Source organism: Orcinus orca, chromosome 9 (genome assembly GCF_937001465.1).
Source record: "Orcinus orca chromosome 9, mOrcOrc1.1, whole genome shotgun sequence".
In the NCBI taxonomy this organism is placed as follows: Eukaryota; Metazoa; Chordata; class Mammalia; order Artiodactyla; family Delphinidae; genus Orcinus; species Orcinus orca.
This window is the reverse complement of record NC_064567.1, coordinates 22,629,099-22,648,848: the sequence shown is the minus strand read 5'-3', so window position 1 is coordinate 22,648,848 and position 19,750 is coordinate 22,629,099. Positions and strand designations below refer to the sequence as shown.

The window sequence follows — 19,750 nt, the reverse complement described above, 5'->3', positions numbered from 1 at the left end:
GGTGATTTCAAAGAAAGGGTGAGGGAGCGACTGGCAAGTCAGCGCGGAGGAAAAGGAGGGGAAGCCCCTCTCCGATTATCGAGGCACGCTCAGGAGGTCCTAGTTCCCGGGGCTGGGGGCGAGAAATGTGACTATTTACAGATTAGCAACCATCTTGGGTCGCCTGCGTTACTTCCCCGGGGCGTGCACATTTCCCTAATACAGTTGCTTTCGTGATTCCGGCTCCATCCAAACCTCTACAGGGAAATGTGAACGCGGGAAGACCTCGGGGGACGGCCGGGGGCCGAGCCCAAACACCCTCCGAGATGCCCCGCCGAGACAGTGCCGACCTCCCCATCATGGCGGCGGCCGGGCGGGGAAGCCGAGCCCGTGCGTAGCGTGCGTGCCTCCTCTCCCTCCCCTCCCCCTCCTCGGCGGCGGCGGCGGCGGCGGCGGCGGCTTAGGCGGCAGCGCTCGCCATTGCCGCTGGTGGCAGGAGGCTGCGAGGAGCCGGCGCGGTCGCAGTCTCCACGGCGCAGGCCCACGGTAGCGCAGCCGCTCTGAGGTGAGTGCCCTACCGCGCAATCTCCAGCTATTTCAGCCCCGGCGCAGCCGCAACACGCCGCCCGCCTGCCGGCCGGCCGGCCCGCCCCGCAGCCGGCACCCTGCCGCCCCCGGCTCCAGGCCTGGGCCCCTGCCGGATTCGGCCCGCCTCGGGCGGGGGGCCCCGGCCCGGCCCAGTCAAACCGCCACCCCGAGGATGCACAGGCCTCACTAGGCCCCAGGCGTCCTGGCGGGCTCGGGAGGGAGGCTCTGCCCTCCCGAGAGCCCCAGGGTTCCGGCCTCCCCCGCCGCCTGAGGCTCTCGGGGCCGCGGCCTCCTCGCCGCCGTGGAACCCGGGGCCCGGGCCCGGCCTTCCCGCGGCTTCGGGAGCAGGAGGCCCGGGAGAGCGCGCCGGCCTGGGAGCGGGAGGTGGGCGGGCTGCGCGGGACGGGGGCCGCGGCTCCCAGCTCGCCTCCTTGGCCCTTCCCGGGTCTGGTCCGCGGGCGGCGCGGCGCGGCGGGCTGGGCCGGGGCGCGGGAGCTGCTGTCTCCTGCGGGAGAGGAGGCTGGCTCTTCGGGCAACCTCCGAAGCTTCCCTCCCGCCGGGGTGGCGTGGGCTTGTTACCCAGGTAGACTGAGGGACGCTGGAATATGGCGCGTTGCCCACCTTCTTGCAAGTTAGGAGGCGGCAGCGGCGGCGGTTCGAGGAGGAGGGCGCAAAGTCCTTTTGTACGCAGAAATAAGGAGCGACATTGTGTTTTCTTCCCTAGCAGAGATGCTGCCCGTGGAGGGGGCTCGGTTCTTCCTGTGCTTGGGGTGGTGGTCCCCTGTGTGAGGGACAGGGGGAGTGGCACGACCTCGGGAAGGAACTGAACCTTTGCCACTGGAACGACAGGGGCTCTGGATGGCCTTGTGCATGGGTATTAGCCCACATCCCCAGCCTTTCGGGGAACTCAAGGGTTTGCCCTTTGCATGTGATCCACTTAACTGGGCGATGATGTCCACCACCTCTCTCACCTGTTGTGTCGTTGCTGTACGTCCTAAAGTTTCGACAGTCTATTTGTGCCCATCAGAACTTGAAGTTGTTTAAAAATCTTAATATTTTTGGGGCTTCAAATGATATCCAGCCAGTTGGAGGAGCTGTTGCCTGGTATCCATCCCTTCTTAAACATTAGATTAGCATATATTAATTGCTTACTTTACAGCTGATGTCACTTGTGCTTAATTCTTTCTGTGGTCAGAGCAAAATTCACATTTTCTTAAGTGTGTAGAGACAATGTATTGGAAACTCTTAAGGTGAAAGGTAGTGTGAGTGAGACTGTCAGCTCTGCGGGAGAATGGGTATGCACATCTTACACCTTTTGTCGAGGGCATCATCTGCTGTCACAGCTCACAGTGATCCTTTCCCCATTTCACCTTCGCCCAACCTTTAAAAAAATTCCTTTTCCTTTGGTCTTGAACAGTAAGTTATTGAGTTGTTCCTCACTCAGGGGAGGGGCGACTTTGGAGATGCTGGGGTTTTTTCCTTCCCTTAATTCAGTAGTGGCCTGACTCCCTAGAATTGTGTTTGAAAGTTCTTGATGTGTTATTGCATAGGTAGTGAAAATATGACTAGCTCCACCTGTGCATCCGAGTGTAATTTCCTTATTTTATGAGTGCAAAGGCAAACATACAGTTATCAAATGTAAATGTAATGTAGTATAACTATTCTTAACTTGGGTCCAGAATTGTGTGCAGACTTTTTTGTGGGGCTTTTTTTTTTGACAGGAGTTAGATGTGGCTTTCAACAAGGTCCATCAGAATAAGAATTACTGTTTACTATCTTTTGGTTCATCTTTATTTGAGGTCCTTTGATTTCATCTGCCTGCCTTCCTCCTCCCCCCACCCCATCTCAAACTCAGTATACATGAGGAAAATTACTTTTTGCTTGGGAGTCTTTGTATATTCTCATTTAGGGGGGAAAAAAAAAAAGGTTTCTTATCCCCAAGACAGGAGTTTTCTTACCAGGTTTTAAGGAAATTCAGCAGATTTAGGGAAGTAATTATAGGAGTAGGAGATAACGAGGGCCCTTGTCCAGATATAGAGGGAATTAAAGAAAGGATTTCAGGTTTCCCTCCCAATTCATGTATACTCCAATGGAACCCAAAATTGTACGGTTTTTTGGTTTTATTAAGTCACAATTATGTATCCATCTCTAATTTTTTAGGGAGCTAGAGACCAACTTCCCATGATTTAAATATCTGAGTTTGCATTGCCTATACATCATAGGTTCAAGCAGACTTACTTGAAGAAGTATTTTATGTGAAATGATAGAAAATGGTGACTTTTAAGGGAAATTTAAGCTCCTTGTAGTCTGGGGTTAATTTTTTTTTTTTTCCCGGTACGTGGGCCTCTCACTGTTGTGGCCTCTCCCGTTGTGGAGCACGGGCTCCGGACGCGCAGGCTCAGCGGCCATAGCTCACGGGCCCAGCCGCTCCGCGGCTTGTGGGATCTTCCCAGCCCGGGGCACGAACCCGTGTCCCCTGCATCGGCAGGCGGACTCTCAACCACTGCGCCACCAGGGAAGCCCCTGGGGTTAAATTTTTTATACCTCTTTCTGTATATGTAATAAGGCATTCAGTAAATGTTTGTTGGGGAATAATAATAATGAACAGTATTATTGAAATTAAAATTTTTTCACAAATATTTGAAAAGGTATGCTGATTTTTTGGTTTCTGGAAGTTCTGTAAACTGTCAGCCTTTAGAAGCACACCCTCCAGTCTCTGGAGAACAGGAAGTTATTGCATAGGTTCAGCTTCTGTCAGATATCTTTAGGCAAGCCCAGTCCTTCACGCTGCAGTGGGCTTGTTCATCTACTCAGTGCCACTCTGAAAAGTTGGAGGGTAAAGGGGAGCTCTGTGGGTTGTTGAGTCTCAGAAGTGTCTGCTCTAACCTCAAAAGTTTTGGCATTACTCTCTCTGGGGCTGTAATTAATCCAGGAAATTCGATATTTGAATTTAGACGTTTATGTATATCTATGTGTGATGCTTAATAATACATATATAAATAGTATTTGGAAAATCAGTCTTACAGGTAAATATCAATTTTTGGTTTTGTAAAAAACATTTAAGAAAATGTTTTATACTGAAGGAAATTCTCTCTGTTCTTTCATGTTTTCCTTGAGAGCTAAAGCTAGTGTTTTCAGCCTGAGCTTACCCAAATATAATTTTCCATGAATGCTTAGTAAAACAGCAATGACAAAGAAACCCACTTGTTAAGTTTATTTTAGAAACATTTTATTTAGACCAAGTCCAATCAGTATTTTTTTAGGCTCTGGATACATGTTAAATTTTGAGCATCATGTATCATATAGTTCCTTCCTTATTAACTAGGGAGTGGATTATCCACTTTCTTGGCTTTTCAGCTAGTGCTTTTATCCATCAATATTTTACTAAGGAGAACAGGCTGGAAGAGAAAAAGTAAAGGAGGTGAAACAAATCAATTTCAGGTGTTTCCAGAAGATTATAACCACATTGAGCTATTGGAAACTTTTAATCCTGGAGCAACAAGAATGCTTTGTCTGAAGTTATTTTGATGTAATGAGGACAAAACTTAGAAAATAAACAGAATTTTTGATTGCTCAAGGAAAATAAGTGGATTATATATACCTTGGAATATATATATTTTTTCTGCAGTGCATTTCATAATTAGGCTAAAATGATTTCAACCCCACTCAGTGCAGTTTAGTAACTGAAGCTTCAAAAAGATTTCATCATGTGGTCTTTAGTCCTAAAATGTGAACATTTATATGAACTGAAGAAAAATCAGAAATACAACTTCATAGAGATATTCTAGTATATTTTTAAAAGGATCCCCTCCCCCAAAACAAAAACAACCAAAGCAAAACTAGGGGGTGGTTAAGGCAGGCCTACCACATGTGTGATCCTTGAGGTCAATCTGTATTGTCATCAGCAGCAGTCACTTAGATAATAAACCGACCATAGGAATCTTCTCCAGAATTCCAGACTTGGTAGCCTTCGTTATCAAACTGCTCCCGAGCCATCAGATAATTTCTGAGGAAGCCATGTCTAGTAAGGGAGGGGTGTGTGTGTGGGTGTGTGTGTGGGGGGGTGTGGGTGTGTGTGTGTGTGGGGGGGGTGTTGGGGGAGAGTTGGTGGGGAGGAGAGGGGGAAAGGGTAGATGATACTGGTAAAAGAATCTAGTTTTACAGATTGGGATGATCGCTGGAATTTTGGAGATGTAGTATTTTTAAAAGAAGCTAAAAGAGCTACTTTCGTTTGGGTTATCAGTTTGGTGATATACAGTGTCTGCCATTTGTAGTGTATTGTTTAGTATATAAGCACAGTATTTAGATTAGTTCATGTATGCTGATGTCTGTGGTTACGAATGTGAAAAGTTTGGCTGACAGTTTAGGTGGACATTTTCTTCAGAACTCTTAAATGGTGCCTATTGGATAAACTATGACAAGCCTTTCTCAGAATCATGAAGAATGAACTATGTATGCATAAATATTTAGACCATTTTAAAAAAAGAGCTTATATTTTACTGTTGGTAGTTGTAAAGTCTACTTTTTAGAACTTGGAGAGTCTGTTTTGTTGCTGCCACTGAATGCTAATATGGTTAGGCTGGCAGCTAAACCTACAAAGAACAAGAGGAAGTGAGGAAATGTTCCCATGAAACATTGCTTAAAACTAAGCAGTGGACTAGAAATGGGGAGCTAGAGACTAGGGGACTTAATTAGTTTTATGTTCAAAAGAGGATGAGGCGTACCCTCCACTGAGAAGTAACCTTAAGTGTGTCCTCACTCTGGAGTTTTGCCATTTATTCACCAGACACTGATTAAAGACATACTATATTCCAGTCATGTTCTAGGTGCAAGAGTAACAAATAAACCGTGGGCTTTGTCTATAGCGGAGAAAGATAAGGGTGCAACTAACTATAATACAGTTTGTTGAGAACTAAAATAAAGAAAGAGTGGTGTGGGATTATAGAAGGAGGGAGGGAATTCTGGGGGAAGGGGTGAGTGATACAGGGAGAGTAAGTGAGGTTAAGGAAGACTTTTCATGTAGTGGTTGCTTAAGTAGGACTTTGAAGGATGAGTAGCTGTTTTACTGATGAAAAAGAAGAGGCTAGATGAAGGGAATGATAGTCTGATTTTAGAAAGCAAGCAGATTTTGCTGTACTTGGGGAGTAGAGGAAAATGAAGCTGATGAGGTTGTGGCCTGATTGGGAAGAGCATGGGGGAGTTAAAGATTATAGTTGGTTAATGGATGAGGATGATGATGCCTTTAATAAGGTAGGGAATGTATAGGGAGAACAGAATTTGAGGAGGAAGGTAATAGGGTATGATGCTAGGTGTGGGAATCAAGATATGTCAAAATAGGTTAGGTACCTGAAGACTTGGACTGGAGCTCAAGGGGAAGAGGGGATCTATTACGAGGTTTGTATTCATTGGCATAATGTCATATAGAAACTGCAAAAGAGTATAATATCAAGAGTGAGGAAACAACTAAGGCAACCTTGGGTAGCATCTATATCTGAAGGTCAAGTGGAAGAAGAGAGGCCTGTGAAGGAAGTTGAAAAACAATGGCTGAAGAGATAAGATAAATGGTATAGAGTTGAAGAAGCTGAGGATAGGGATTAATGGAATTTTAACAGGATTTAGCAATGTGAAATACTACGGAGCTCACTGGGATAAAAACTGGATTTGGCAATTAAGAAATAAAGTAAATTTTCTGAATGTGTTTATGTGTGTATATGTATGTATTGTTTTGCCATGAATCATGATAAACACAATAGATTTCTGGAGTCTTATTGAATATAGGGGTAGGGCCTTAAAACACAATTTAATAGATGACCCGTGCTTAGAAATAGGTCCTGTTACTCTCCTTCTCTCATGGGAATTACAACATTAAAAACTTTGGGAGATGACTTAAATTTTAACAATTAGAGTTTATGTATTTGAGTATATATAGTATCGTATATTTGAGTTTATAATCTTTAAAGTTTATAATCTCTTTTGAAGGATTTTGAAGTTTTATGATATTTATAGGTTAAGTGCAGGGTTTTTTAACCTGGGTTTTATAGTTCTGGGGTTCATGGATGTATTTTGGCTGTGTGATCCTGAATCTTGAAATAGTTTGAAAACTACTGTGTGGGCCTATATGATTTTTCTGGGGAGAGGGTCCTTAACTTTTATGGACCCTCTCAAGGGGTTGTTGACATACAGAAAAGTCAAGGGCCTTTTTGGTAATGTTAATGATTAAGTCAAATGTTGGTTGTGTCAGTTGGCTGAAATCAGTTATCCTGACTGGGCTAGATCAAGCAAGGGAAAGAAACTTTGAGTAGGTGTCTGGGGTGAGGAACTTTGGGAAGATGTAAGGTACCTTTCGGAGATAGGAGTAGGAGCACCAGAAGGAAGGTGGGAGGGATGCCAAACCACAGCTTAACCAGCTTCAGGATTTTGTCAAGTCATCTGAATTCCTTGCTTTTTTATATTCCAGAATTCACACTGTATATGACTATTCATGCACTCTATACAATAGGCTTTGTGTGGGGATCAAATTACTATTGTTTTAAAGAGAAAGTGAGTTTTGAAAGAAAGCTAAATGGTTCATTAGACTGCACTCAAATTCATTTTTTAAAAATTTAATTTTTATTTTATATTGGAGTATAGTTGAATCATGCTGTGTTAGTTTCAGGTGTACAGCAAAGTCAAATTCATTTTTAAGGTGGTAGTTGTTTATATGCACTTCGGAAAACTTCTAAAAGGTACATGTACCAATCCAGTGATCTGGGACAACGCATTTATTCTCTCCTTGCTTAATTTTTCTGACCATGAAATGAAAATACCATTGGCCTGTCTTATAGGGTTTATGTGAAATATGACAATTATGAAATGTTTTGAGGTCTAAAATTATATAATGGTAACAGATTGCTAGTGTTCACATTTCTTAAGCCATTGATAAAACCTGGATTTTTAAAATTATTTATTTATTTATTTTTGGCTGTGTTGTGTCTTGGTTGCTTCGCATGGGCTTGCTTTAGTTGTGGCGAGCGGGGGCTGCTCTTCGTTGTGGTGTGTGGGCTTCTCATTGCCGTGGCTTCTCTTGTTGTGGAGCATGGGCTCTAGGAGTGCGGGCTTCAGTAGTTGCGGCTCGCGGGCTCTAGAGTGCAGGCTCAGTAGTTGTGGCGCACGGGCTTAGTTGCTCCAAGGCATGTGGGATCTTCCCGGACCGGGGATTGAATCCGTGTCCCCTGCATTAGCAGGCAGATTCTTAACCACTGCACCACCAGGGAAGTCCCACAATCTGGAAATTTAAGCAGATTATTTAATAATGTTTCATACTAGAACTTACTTGATTCCTAAAATATTTCATATGAAGTTTTAGATAATTGGTCATTTTTACTTTCTTCTTCTAATCTTCGGATCTTTGAAATTGCATTAGGAGACAGTTTTGTCAGCTAGGCCCTGGATTCTGGGCAGTGATCTCCAAATTTTATTGTCACCCTTACAAGTAAATTTTGAGCACACATTCTGAATCACATTTATTTATAAATGGTATTCCTGTTATTGTACTAATACATTTATGTACATTATAAAATATGTAGAAGGTAGAAATTTTAAAAGGGTCAGATAAAAATGAATATTTTCAAATGTCTTGCTGATTGAGTTAATGATGGTTCAGTAATTTATGAGTTTGATTTGCTTGTTTTTATAAATATATTTGCTCATAATTCATTTTTTTTCCTGTAATTAATGCCAGTTGGCAACTGTATAGGTTACCCTGTAAAAGTATTGGTAAATACAAGAATTACATGAATAAACATATTGGGTAATCTTAAGAAAATTTGTGTTATGCAGCTTGCAATTGGGCTTGTGTTTGTGGATTATGTTTACATTCACTAAATCTGTCCCTAAATAGAACTGGAGTATTTTCTTTGTTCACCTTTTTTTAGTCCTTTGTCTTTCATTAAACAATTGTAAAATAAAATTTTCAGTAATAGATCTTTTATATAAAAATAATCACAAGTTAAAGAATCAACCAGGGTTTACTACATAAAAACACCATCATAGAACTAGTCTGTTGACCCCAAACTGGCTTTAGGAACTAAGTCTAAAGAAACAATTCCAGTATCACCAATTATGTGATTGAGTGTTAAAATTTTTGTCTTTCTTCCTTAATTTTTATCTTTATATTTTTAAAGTTTTTCTACATTGAAAATGTATTATTTTTGTAGTGAAAATTTTTAGAAAGGAAACAAAAAATCCCCCAAATCAATGGTTATTTTTGGTTTATAAGCATATATGTGATTTTCATTTTCTTTCCTATAGCTTTCATTATTTTTCAGATTATTTTTAATGAAAATGCATTAACTTTCATAATTAGAAAAAATAAACATAAGTATGAATAATATAATTATGGCCATAGGGAGTCAACTATCAGATTTTGGGCAGGCAAGTCACTTATCCTCACTGGGCCTTTTTCCCCATTTGAAAAATGAAGAGGACAGAATGGTAAAGTTTCTTCTAAATAAAAATTCCTTCTAAAATTAGTTCTGAGTCTCGTGTTATGACATGGTAAACAACAAATATATTTTCTTAATGTAAAAAGGTACGTATATGTGTTTATTATAGAAAAGCGAAGAGAAGAAAATTTAAAATAATTGTATATCAGTCATACATATTTAACAATATTTTAATTATATGGTTTTAGATATTTTCCTAAGTGTACATGTATGTACTTGCATGCACACACACACACTGTGCATGGATATACTGTATATGATAATATAAAATAATACTCTGTATATTGTCTTGAACCAAAAATGTCTAAGGGTGTTTGATTTGTCTATTTTTGCCCTGAAACATTCTTAATGGGGCAGTTATAAATCCATTTTAATGAAATATAAAAGATATTAAAGTTTCTATCCAAATACAAATTAGTCCAGGAAATGCTTACTCTCTGTTTCATGCTCTGTGTGGTTTTGCTGAGGTAAGGGTAACTTGGAGTAAGGGCGGAAGGGCTTGCCTATGAAAGCTTACTTAGTGAAGAATGAGAGCTAAATCCTGGGTTAACCTCAGTTTCATTCACATATTAACTTGCTTTTTCTCCACTCTGCCCTCACACTTCATGAGCCAAGATGCCTATTTGTAGGATAGTTTCTAAAGCAAACAAGTTTGTCTCAGTATTATTAGTCTTTTATTTTACCCTGGGACCTTCTGAGTTGTTATATTCCCACTGAGAGCAAATTGATATTAGTAACAGCTGTCATATAATACAGGAGTGTTAAAAATGCTTGTTTGTTTGTTTTTTTAAAGCATTATTTGTGGGGAGTTCAAAAGATTTTATGTACGTAAAATATAAATATATAAATATAAAATGCTATGTAGTCTAGTTCATCCTCTGCCTCAATGAAGTATGTGATATATATAATTTTAGTTTTATGTAAAGAATACTGGCTCTTGGGCTTCCCCGGTGGCGCAGTGGTTGAGAGTCCGCCTGCCGATGCAGGGGACACGGGTTCGTGCCTCGGTCCGGGAAGATCCCACATGCCGCGGAGCGGCTGGGCCTGTGAGCCATGGCCGCTGAGCCTGTGCGTCCGGAGCCTGTGCTCCGCAATGGGAGAGGCCAGCAAAAAAAAAAAAAAAGAAGACTGGCTCTTTCTCAAAGATTTTGTGCAGTAGATTTTCTTTAGAAAAGTTAGTAATATAATCCAATTTTATTGCCTACTCATTTAGTTCTGTCTTTAATCTTTCTGGTAGCTAGTTTGTTTGTTTATACAACATGGAAACAAATCTAGGGTAAATATTTCCTTAGTTATCACAATATCTAAAGTAGTCTAGTCATTTTCCATCTAAGTATAATACAAAGCCTGCGGAGGTATGTATTGGAAGAAAAAAAGTCTGATTTGTTTATTCTCTTCCCTTCTACTTTGAAAATTAGAATCTTTTCCAGGAGAAAAACGTTATCATTTATACTTGACAATTAAGATGCTTAAGTCAGTGTCTTTCAGACATAGGGAGAGGTGGACAATCTGGGAATAAAAAGTACAAACTTTTTGCCTCAAACTTTTTTTTCAGTTTTTGTGTTTGAAAGATGTGAGAGCAGTCACTAATCCTAACTTGAGAATCCACCAAGATGGATTGTGTTCATTCTGAAGAAATCCATTTTGTAGCTAAATGAGTGGTATATATCTAATGTCCTTTAAATAGGTAATCTTTGGTTAGTATTAATTTAGGGTCTTTGGTAAGGTAGTGATTCTTGTGTTTTAGGCTAGCACAATTTTGAAATTATCTTTTTTTAAAGAATAATGATTATTTTATAACAATAATTGTTTTCCCTTAAAGGTAAAAGAATATGCAGCTGTTCCATGTAAATATGTATACTCAGATTTGGCCTGCCAGCAGAGTTTAAGAACTTCATATCCAATGGCCTAATTGACACCTCTCAGATGCCTCAGATGCACTTCATCCCAAAATGAGATTCCCTTTTCAAACTTGGCCCTGTTCCATTCTTTCTTACCTCAGTGAAGGGTATCACCGTTTCATCTGTTTTCTCAGAACAGAAACTTGGTCTTTCCATATTGTCAAATCCTGTTTAACTTTCTAAATAAGCTCAAATTATCCTCTTCATTTCCACCATTATCACTTTTGTCTGGATTGCTATTGTTTCTTTTCTGGACTGTTGAAATAACCTATCACTGGTCCACCTGCATCCACTCTGGCTGAGCACTAATCCATTCTCCTCATTGCAGGCAGAATTAATTGATCTTTTCTAAATACACAAGTTTGATCATGTCCCACATTTAGGATGAAGACAAAGCTCTTTAATGTGGCTGTACTTACCTTTTGGACTCATTTTCTATCGAACATGCTGCCCTAACCATTAGACCTTTCCTATTGTTCCTTCTGCCTGGAAAGCTTTTTCCTCCCTTTTATCTGGTAAAATCTTGTAAATTTTATTCAAGTCTCAAGCATCATTTCCTCAGGGAAGTTTTACCACATTTCCCTTATTTTTATACTTTTTCTTCACCATTTATGTCTATACGTGTCATTTTACATTTGTTGATATATTACTTGATATATGTCTGTCCCTCCCACCAGATTGTAAGCTTTATGAAAGTAGACATCATGTTTGTGTCCATCACCATGCACAGTGCCTGACACATAACTAACTAATAGTATTTATTTGAATACATGATAGTAGAAACCTTGCAAAATTCACTTGTAATATTTTATCTTATTATTAGGTTTTTGTGGTAGCATCTAATATTTTATAATTTTTAGGAACTTGGGAATGGGAAGAGATTCTAAGTCATCTAAGCCAGCTCAGCTCCCCAAAGTTACATGGTCATCAGTCTTCTTGAACACATCCAGTGATAGGAAATCATTTTGGTGGGTACTAACTACTGAAACTCGGTTTGGTCTTTAATACTTTTTTAGATGGTTAGAAAGTTTAATTTCAACTGAAGTTTCTCCCTGTAATTTTTACCTACTGGTCTCACTTTTGCTCTTTAGGACTTCCAAAAATAAGTATAGTTTTTTTTGTTTTGTTTTGTTTTAAATAAAGTCCTTTCAGTCATCTCTCTTTTAGTTTAAATATCCCGAGATCCTTAAACCTTCTTGGAAAGGTAATGAGATATGCCGGAAGGATAGAGTTTGGGGGCTATGTTAGTTTCCTAGGGCTACTACAACAAGTTACCGTAAACTTGGTACCTTAAAACAACAGAAATTTATTCTCTCATAATTCAGAAGGCCAAACGTCAGGAATCAGGTGTTTGTAGGACCACAATCACTCTGGAGGCACTAAGAAAGAATCTGTTGTTTGCCTCTTACAGCTTTTGGTGGCTGCTGGCATTCCTTGACTTGTAGCTACATCACTGCAGTCTCTGCCTTCATGGGCACACTGTCTCCTACTCTTCTGTAATCTCTGTTGGCCTCACTCTCATAAGAACACTTGTCATTGGATTTAGTACCAACCTGGATAATCCCAGATGATCTCCTCATCTCAAAATCCTTAATTTAGTTACATCTGAAGGAACCTTTTTCCGAATAAGATAACATTCATAGTTTCCAGGAGTTAGGATGTGGACATATCTTTTTGGGAGCCACCATTCAACCCACTAAAGGGGCTCCTGGGTTTAAATCTTGATAATGCTACCTCCTAGCATTTTGCAACCTTGAGCATGTTGCTTAATCTCTCTGAGCCTGAATCTCTTTAATTTTAAGACAAGGATAATAATACTTGTATCATTGATATGAGGAGATTTAAGGAAAATTCAGGTGAAGTACTTGACACATGGTAACTAACTCTACATGTTGCCTTCCATATTATCAAACTACCCTGACCCTACTGCACTTTCTCAGGGCCCCTAGATATCAAGCGTGGCCTAGAACCCAGCACAAGTGCAACTGGTCTGATAAGTACAAACTACAGTGGGTCCATTTTTTTCTGTTTTTTGGGGCAGTGTATAGCCACTATGATTAATGTAGTCCAAGTTTGAATTATGTTTATTTGTAGCCACATCATAAGATTACCTCATTAAATTTAGAATTGATTAAAACCCATTTCTTTTTCATTGGTGTAATTATTAAACTTCTATTGTGTAGTTAGGTGTTTAGAACCAAGTGTACATTTTCACATTACATTGTATGTTATAAGCGTTACATTATCAAATCATAGTGCCTAGTGCATAATGGGAGCAAAATTTATGCTGAATTTAATGTTGCTGCATGGTTTAAAGGAATCTTTTTTTTTTTTTTTTGGCTGTGCTGCATGGCTTGTGGGATCTTAGTTCCCTGACCGGGGATCGAACCCAGGCCCCTAGCAGTGGAAGCGCAGAGTCCTAACCACTGGACCGCTAGGGAATTCCCTAAAGGAATCTTCAAACTATCTACTTTGGTGTTGTTCAGAGAACATTTCTTAAAACAAACGCTGGGGTGAATATAAAAAGGAAGAGAGTTACCATTGAAGTAGCAACTATATCAATTATATTGGGCAGATGGATGGCATCACTAGATACCCTTTCAGGTAATCAATGGCTGATCACTTCCAGGTTGATGGATGGGTTGCTTTTGATACTGCCATCAGGTATATGAGATATGTGTCCATTGCTTATTTAACAAATATGCATTTAATTATTTCCATATCTGCTAGTATTTGGAATTTTCATTTGAGATAAAACACTGGAGAAATGGATGATGTAGAAATGGTGTTTTTAAAATAGTTATTTTAGAGTATTACATGCACATTGTTAAATGATCAAACAATATAAAAGGAATTCAATGAAAAGTGAGTTTCCCACAGTTTCCCACCCCCAAAACAACTACCACTATCAGTTTTCTTGTGTAATCTTCAAGGTAGGGTAAGCAAAAGTGTGTGTGTGTGTGTGTGTGTGTGTGTGTCCTTTTTAAAAAACACAAATGATTGCTTATGTGCATATGGTCCTCTAGAAAGTGTTTTTTTTTGTTTGTTTTTGAATGTCACGTTTTGTATCCTGACCCTCAGCACCAGTGTAGGATTTCTAGTTTTTTTACCCTATTGTTGAGAGACAGGGAACCAAATTTCATAGCTTTCTATTACTGATTTGATTGTGTGGGATGCCTTTCGAAGAGAGTTGTATATTATATAGTTCTTTGTGAAAGAATTCTCTTTATAGGCTGTTTATACCAGGGAAATAAAACCAGTTTTAATTCAGACCACTTATTTAGAAAATGACTGAAGAAAAACTCATGAAATTGGTTTAAAACATCATCCTGGTGTTGCCTGAGGCCTTTTCATGCTTGCTAAGTGAATTACTCATTTTGATTATATTGACAGCAAGTCGAAATAAATTATTTCAAGAGCCAGGTAGGTAATATAGGTCTAGTTTAAAAAGAGCTAGAAAATTCAAGAATAGAGGACTATGGTAGCCATAACATTCTACCTTGGGTTATTATCTGTGGGGTTTTTTTTTCACCCTCTTTTGTTAAAGTATAAGCCAATGTTTCTCTTTTTTTAATTATTATTTTATATTGGAGTATAGGGCGTGATTAACAATGCTATGCTAGTTTCAGGTGTATAGCAAAGTGATTTAGTTATACATATATCTATTCTTTTTCACATTCTTTTCCCATATAGGTTATTACAGAATATTGAGTAGAGTTCCCTGTGCTATATGGTAGGTCCTTGTCGATTATCTATTTTATATACAGTGTGTACATGTTAATCCCCACCTCCTAATTTATCCCTCCCCCCACCTTTCCCCTTTGGTAACCATAAGTTTGTTTTCTAAGTCTGTGAGTCTGTATATCTTTTGTAAATAAGTTCATTTGTATCATTTTTTAGATTCCACATATAAGTGATATCATATGATATTTGTCTTTCTCTAACTTACTTCACTTAGTATGATAATCTCTGGGTCCATCCATGTTACTGCAAATGGCATTATTTCATTCTTTTTTATAGCTGAGTAATGTTCCTGTATGTATATACCACATCTTCTTTATCCATTCATCTGTTGATGGACAGTCTACCTTGGGTTATTATATGTGGGGTTTTTTTTCCTCCTTTTTGTTACAGTGTAAGCCAGTGCTTTTTTTAAAAAAAAAAAAAATTTATTTATTTATTTAGGCTCTGCCAGGTCTTAGTTGTGGCACATGGACTTCTTAGTTGCAGCATGCATGCGGGATCTAGTTCCATGACCAGGGATCTAGTTCCATGACCAGGCCCCCTGCACTGGGAGTGCAGAGTCTTACCTACTGACCACCAGGGAAGTCCCAGGCCAGTGGTTCTTAATCTTTGGTTTCAGGACCCTTCTTAATAGTCATTGAGGACTCAAGAGCTTTTGTTAATATGGGTTATAACTTTTGATACTTACTGTATTAGGAATTAAAACTGAGAAATTTTAAAAATGTTTATTAATTTTAAAATAATATACCCACTACATGTTAAAGTTAATGAAACATTTTAATTAAAAATAACTATATTTTCCGGGCTTCCCTGGTGGCGCGGTGGTTGAGAGTCCGCCTGCCGATGCAGGGGACACGGGTTCGTGCCCCAGGCCGGGAAGATCCCACATGCCACGGAGCGGCTAGGCCCGTGAGCCATGGCCGCTGGGCCTGCGCGTCCGGAGCCTGTGCTCCGCAATGGGAGGGGCCCCAACAGTGAGAGGCCCGCGTACCGTAACAAAACAAAACAAAACAAAAAACTATATTTTCTGAAACAAAAACAATTTAGTGAGAAGAGTGATATTGTTTTACAGTTTTTGCAAATCTCTTTAGTGTCTGGCTTGTTAGAAGACAGCTGGATACTCCTATCTGCTTTTGCACTCAGTCTGCTGCAGTATGTTACAGCTTTGGTTAAAGTATAAGAAGATCTGTTTGGAAAAGGGAAGAGTATTTTAAGAACCTTTTTAGATTACTGTGGATGATATTCTTTGATATTACATGAAAACTCAGCAGTGTTAATTTCTTAAAGGTGAATTGCAATGTGGAATCTGAAACCATATCTGTGCTTTGTTATGTTAAAATCTATTGGTTTATCATGCACTTTGAATGGATCTTTTAATCCATGCATAATTTTGTAACATCATACATTGATCATTTGGAAAATATTAGTTTACTGAGTTATGCAGATCTTCTAAATGTTGACACAAAAATCACATTCATTAACACTACCACTGATCTCATCAGAAAAGACTTTTTTTTTTTTTTTTTAGAAAAGACTTTTAAGAATGGAAGGCTATCAAGCTCACTGTGGCAGATACAAGTTTTCCAAAATTCTAATTATCACTTGAAGTACCCAGTTTTATCATTGACAACAAATGCTCTCAGTTGTTTTCCTTGAAGTGATAGGCTCACTTTGTTAATTTTTGAGAAAATAACTATCAGTTACCCAGGTCTGAATAGCCATACAGTTTGTCAGCTACTCTTTCAAGTAAAAATGGTATTCCTTGGGGGAAAATGTGGGTAATTCAGTTTGCGACTCAAAGCATGGTTTATGTGCTTTTTGAAATAGCCATCACACTTCCGAATGCAGAAGTGCTGTATGTATACTTTCCATTTGATTGCACAGAATAGTAAAAAGACATGAATTCAAGGGTGAAGATTTAATAAAATTAATAATTTTTACTCTTTCATCAGCACATTCTTAAATTATGAAATTGACTCTTTCCTTTTACTGTGAATACATGAAGGTGAAGAATATAATGATGACTAGTACAGTTTGGTGCCATTGCCTTTAATTAATTGTGCTAAGATGCCAGTAGTTTTACCCTACCATTGCTTTTGCATTCTAAGTGCAAATATAAGTACAGTGAAAAAAGGCAAAGAATGTCTTAGTTATTATGAAAATAGTTTTGACCTCACTGATCCCTTGAAGAAATCACAGGGATTCCCAGGGTTATAAGGTTCACTTTGAGAACTGCTGCTGTAAGCTATTTGAGGGTTAGACTAATCACCCCACATATCCCCCTTCAGTTTCTGATCCAGGATTTTTCACAGAAAAGGTGCTCAATATATATTTGTTTTATGAATGTGATTTGATGACATTTAAACAGGACAAAACTTGGTGAGTAAAATTATGTAGCAGCCTACATCCATCCAAGCAATCTTGATCAGGCAGCTTTCCCACAGACATTGGTGAGAATAAGTTGAGCTAATGGAATGTGGATGATAATATACTTGGTAAATGCAAATGATGAAATAACTACAAATAAGGTGATGTTGAAATTAGAACTAACTGATTTCAGGAATGCACAGGAAAAGGATACACATGTACAAGTTCCTACACAGCCAGCGATTTCAGCCTTGTTAGGTTTCTGTTAATGAGTCCTCTACTTTTTGGGTCCTTTAATTTGTAGCGGTCTAAGAGAGGATCCTCAAGTAAGATGGATCTTATCTGAAAAGCAAACATCTCATTTAAATTTCAGTAGGTCGTGGGTTGTGCTTAATCTAGTAAAGTCTTTTCAAAAAGAGTTACTGACAGTGAATGTTAAAAACAAATCACTTTTTTTGAAGAATAGTGACTAAAAGTCCTGGGTCTATATAAACTGCAGACCCAGGTAGTCATTTTCCTCTTTAAGGAAACCTGTCCTGTTAATACCCTACTATGTATTTTTGGGGCAAGAAATTGGGTGATAAGATGGTGTGATATACCCTCTTTTAGTGTGTTAAGCCTCAGTTCATCTAGCTACATTTTGATAATCTCAAATTTTGTTAAATAATACTCCTCCTCTTGTTTTCAAGTGATTTGTTTGTTACAGTCTATTTCTAGTTTAGGGCTAGGATGTAGGAATGGGTAGTAAATTGGGGGTGGAAATGGGAAGGAACAGTATTAGTTCTAAACCATCCCAGGCCTTCCACTACTCCCACCCCCAATCCCAACTTTTAAAAAACTTTTTACTCCTATTTCAAGTAAAGATTGTAAGAGATAAGTTAAGGCATTTCTAACAATCAAAACCACACAGTTTTTTTGTTTCATGTTAAAAGTTACTGAGTCTACTTTAAGAAGTTCCTTCAAACATCTTGTGAATTTACCTTTTGTCCCTGAAGGTCATTACTTCAATTTACAATGGATACTCCCAAAAAGTTGGGTAGGGTAGGCATTACCTAAACTTTGGTCATCATCATACCTATGTAACAGCATGAGAGGATTCAGCTAGTACAGGGGTGTGTTACTATGTGAGAGCCACTTGTGCTTCTTGTCATAGGTGCCATGTCCTGGTTAGAAACCATGTAAAATCAAACTGGAAAATACCAGTCACCTTTTAAGGATGTCATAAAAATAAGGTTATTTTTATGACATCCTTAAAAGACTAAATACTGTTTTAAAACTGACCAAAGTAAAATGTCTGCTTTCAAACAGAGTTGTAAGTGGAAATGTAAAATAAGGTCAAATTAAAAATAATTTATCTATTACATTTCCTGAACAGATTTAATTTTGAACTCTGTGTGCAAGGCACAGATTGGAATGGTTGCTGCAGATATTTTATGGAATATAGATTTCAGATTGTTATTTGCTTGTAAATATACACATGAAAACCCACTTTCAGGACTCCTACTTTAAATTTTTCAAAGAATTTTATCCTTTATGGAAGATATATTTGTATCTATTATTCCTCTAGTACCATATCCTAGTTAAGTAGTTTGAGGAGATTAGGGTTAAGTACTACTACTTTGGTATGACTTCTATAGCTGCTACCTTTAAAAATTTGTTAAATACTTCAGGCATAAATAAGGATATAGAACAATATAATGAATACCATGTATCTTCTACCCAACTTAAAAAAAATCACAGATAATAATGCCTCCTGGGCATTCCTTCCTCATCCTTTCCCTTCCCAGCTGTAACCATTATTCTGAATTTGATGTTTACCTTTCCCCTGTATCAAAAAACAAAAACAGAAAAACTATACCTTTATGTGTTGTATCCATAGGAAAGATATCATATTGTTTCGTATGTTTTTAAAGTTATATGAGATTAATCTTTATTTTTTTTGTTGTTTTGTTTTTTTGTTTTTTGCGGTACGCGGGCCTCTCACTGTTGTGGCCTCTCCCGCTGTGGAGCACAGGCTCGGGACGCGCAGGCCCAGCGGCCATGGCTCACGGGCCCAGCCGCTCCGCAGCATGTGGGATCCTCCCGGACCGGGGCACAAACCCGTGTCCCCTGCATCGACAGGCGGACTCTCAACCACTGCGCCACCAAGGAAGCCCGAGATTAATCTTTATTGAGGCATGTAGTTATAGTTTACTCATTTTACATGCTATATAATATTTGATTTAATGGAGTGTGAAAGTAATATATGATCTTTGTAGAGAAGTTTGAAAATAAAAGAAAATATGAAGATGAAAAAATTTGTAGCTCTGCCATCCAGAGATACCACAGTTAATTTTTTTTCCTTTGATTCCCCCCCCCACTTAAGTTTATGTATTTTCTGGGTACCTTTTAATATGAATGGGACACAGTTTTATGGATTACATAAAATTGCAAAACAGCCACATAAGGGCTGTAATCGTATTTTAGTTGAAAAAGAAAAGAAAATGAGCTTTCCATATTAGGTATTCCACATATACCAGGTATTCCACATATACCTGGTAAATTTACTATCTATATCGAATACTGATGGCATATTTCTTAGTATGGAAACACTGTGTAAGTGATATCTGGGAAGAGTTAGGTAGTATTGTTTAACATGTTTTTAAACTTATCTGAGAGATTTTTCTAGTAAACAAAATTATCAGATTT

General features: G+C 38.9%; 1 protein-coding gene across 13 annotated transcripts in view; it reads left to right on the top strand.

The window, feature by feature from the left end:
- The first annotated feature begins 395 nt into the window (after positions 1–395).
- NRF1 (nuclear respiratory factor 1) overlaps positions 396–19,750 on the top strand; it is a 136,846-nt gene continuing 117,491 nt past the window's right edge. For 7 of the 13 annotated variants that reach the window (XR_004484593.2, XR_004484595.2, XR_004484594.2 and 4 more), the window contains exon 1: positions 397–544. The gene's annotated coding sequence lies outside the window, so the exon portion shown is untranslated. Of the gene's footprint in view, positions 545–19,750 lie in introns of all 13 variants that reach the window. The other 6 variants (XR_004484591.2, XR_004484592.2, XM_033432478.2 and 3 more) reach the window with 2 other exon arrangements.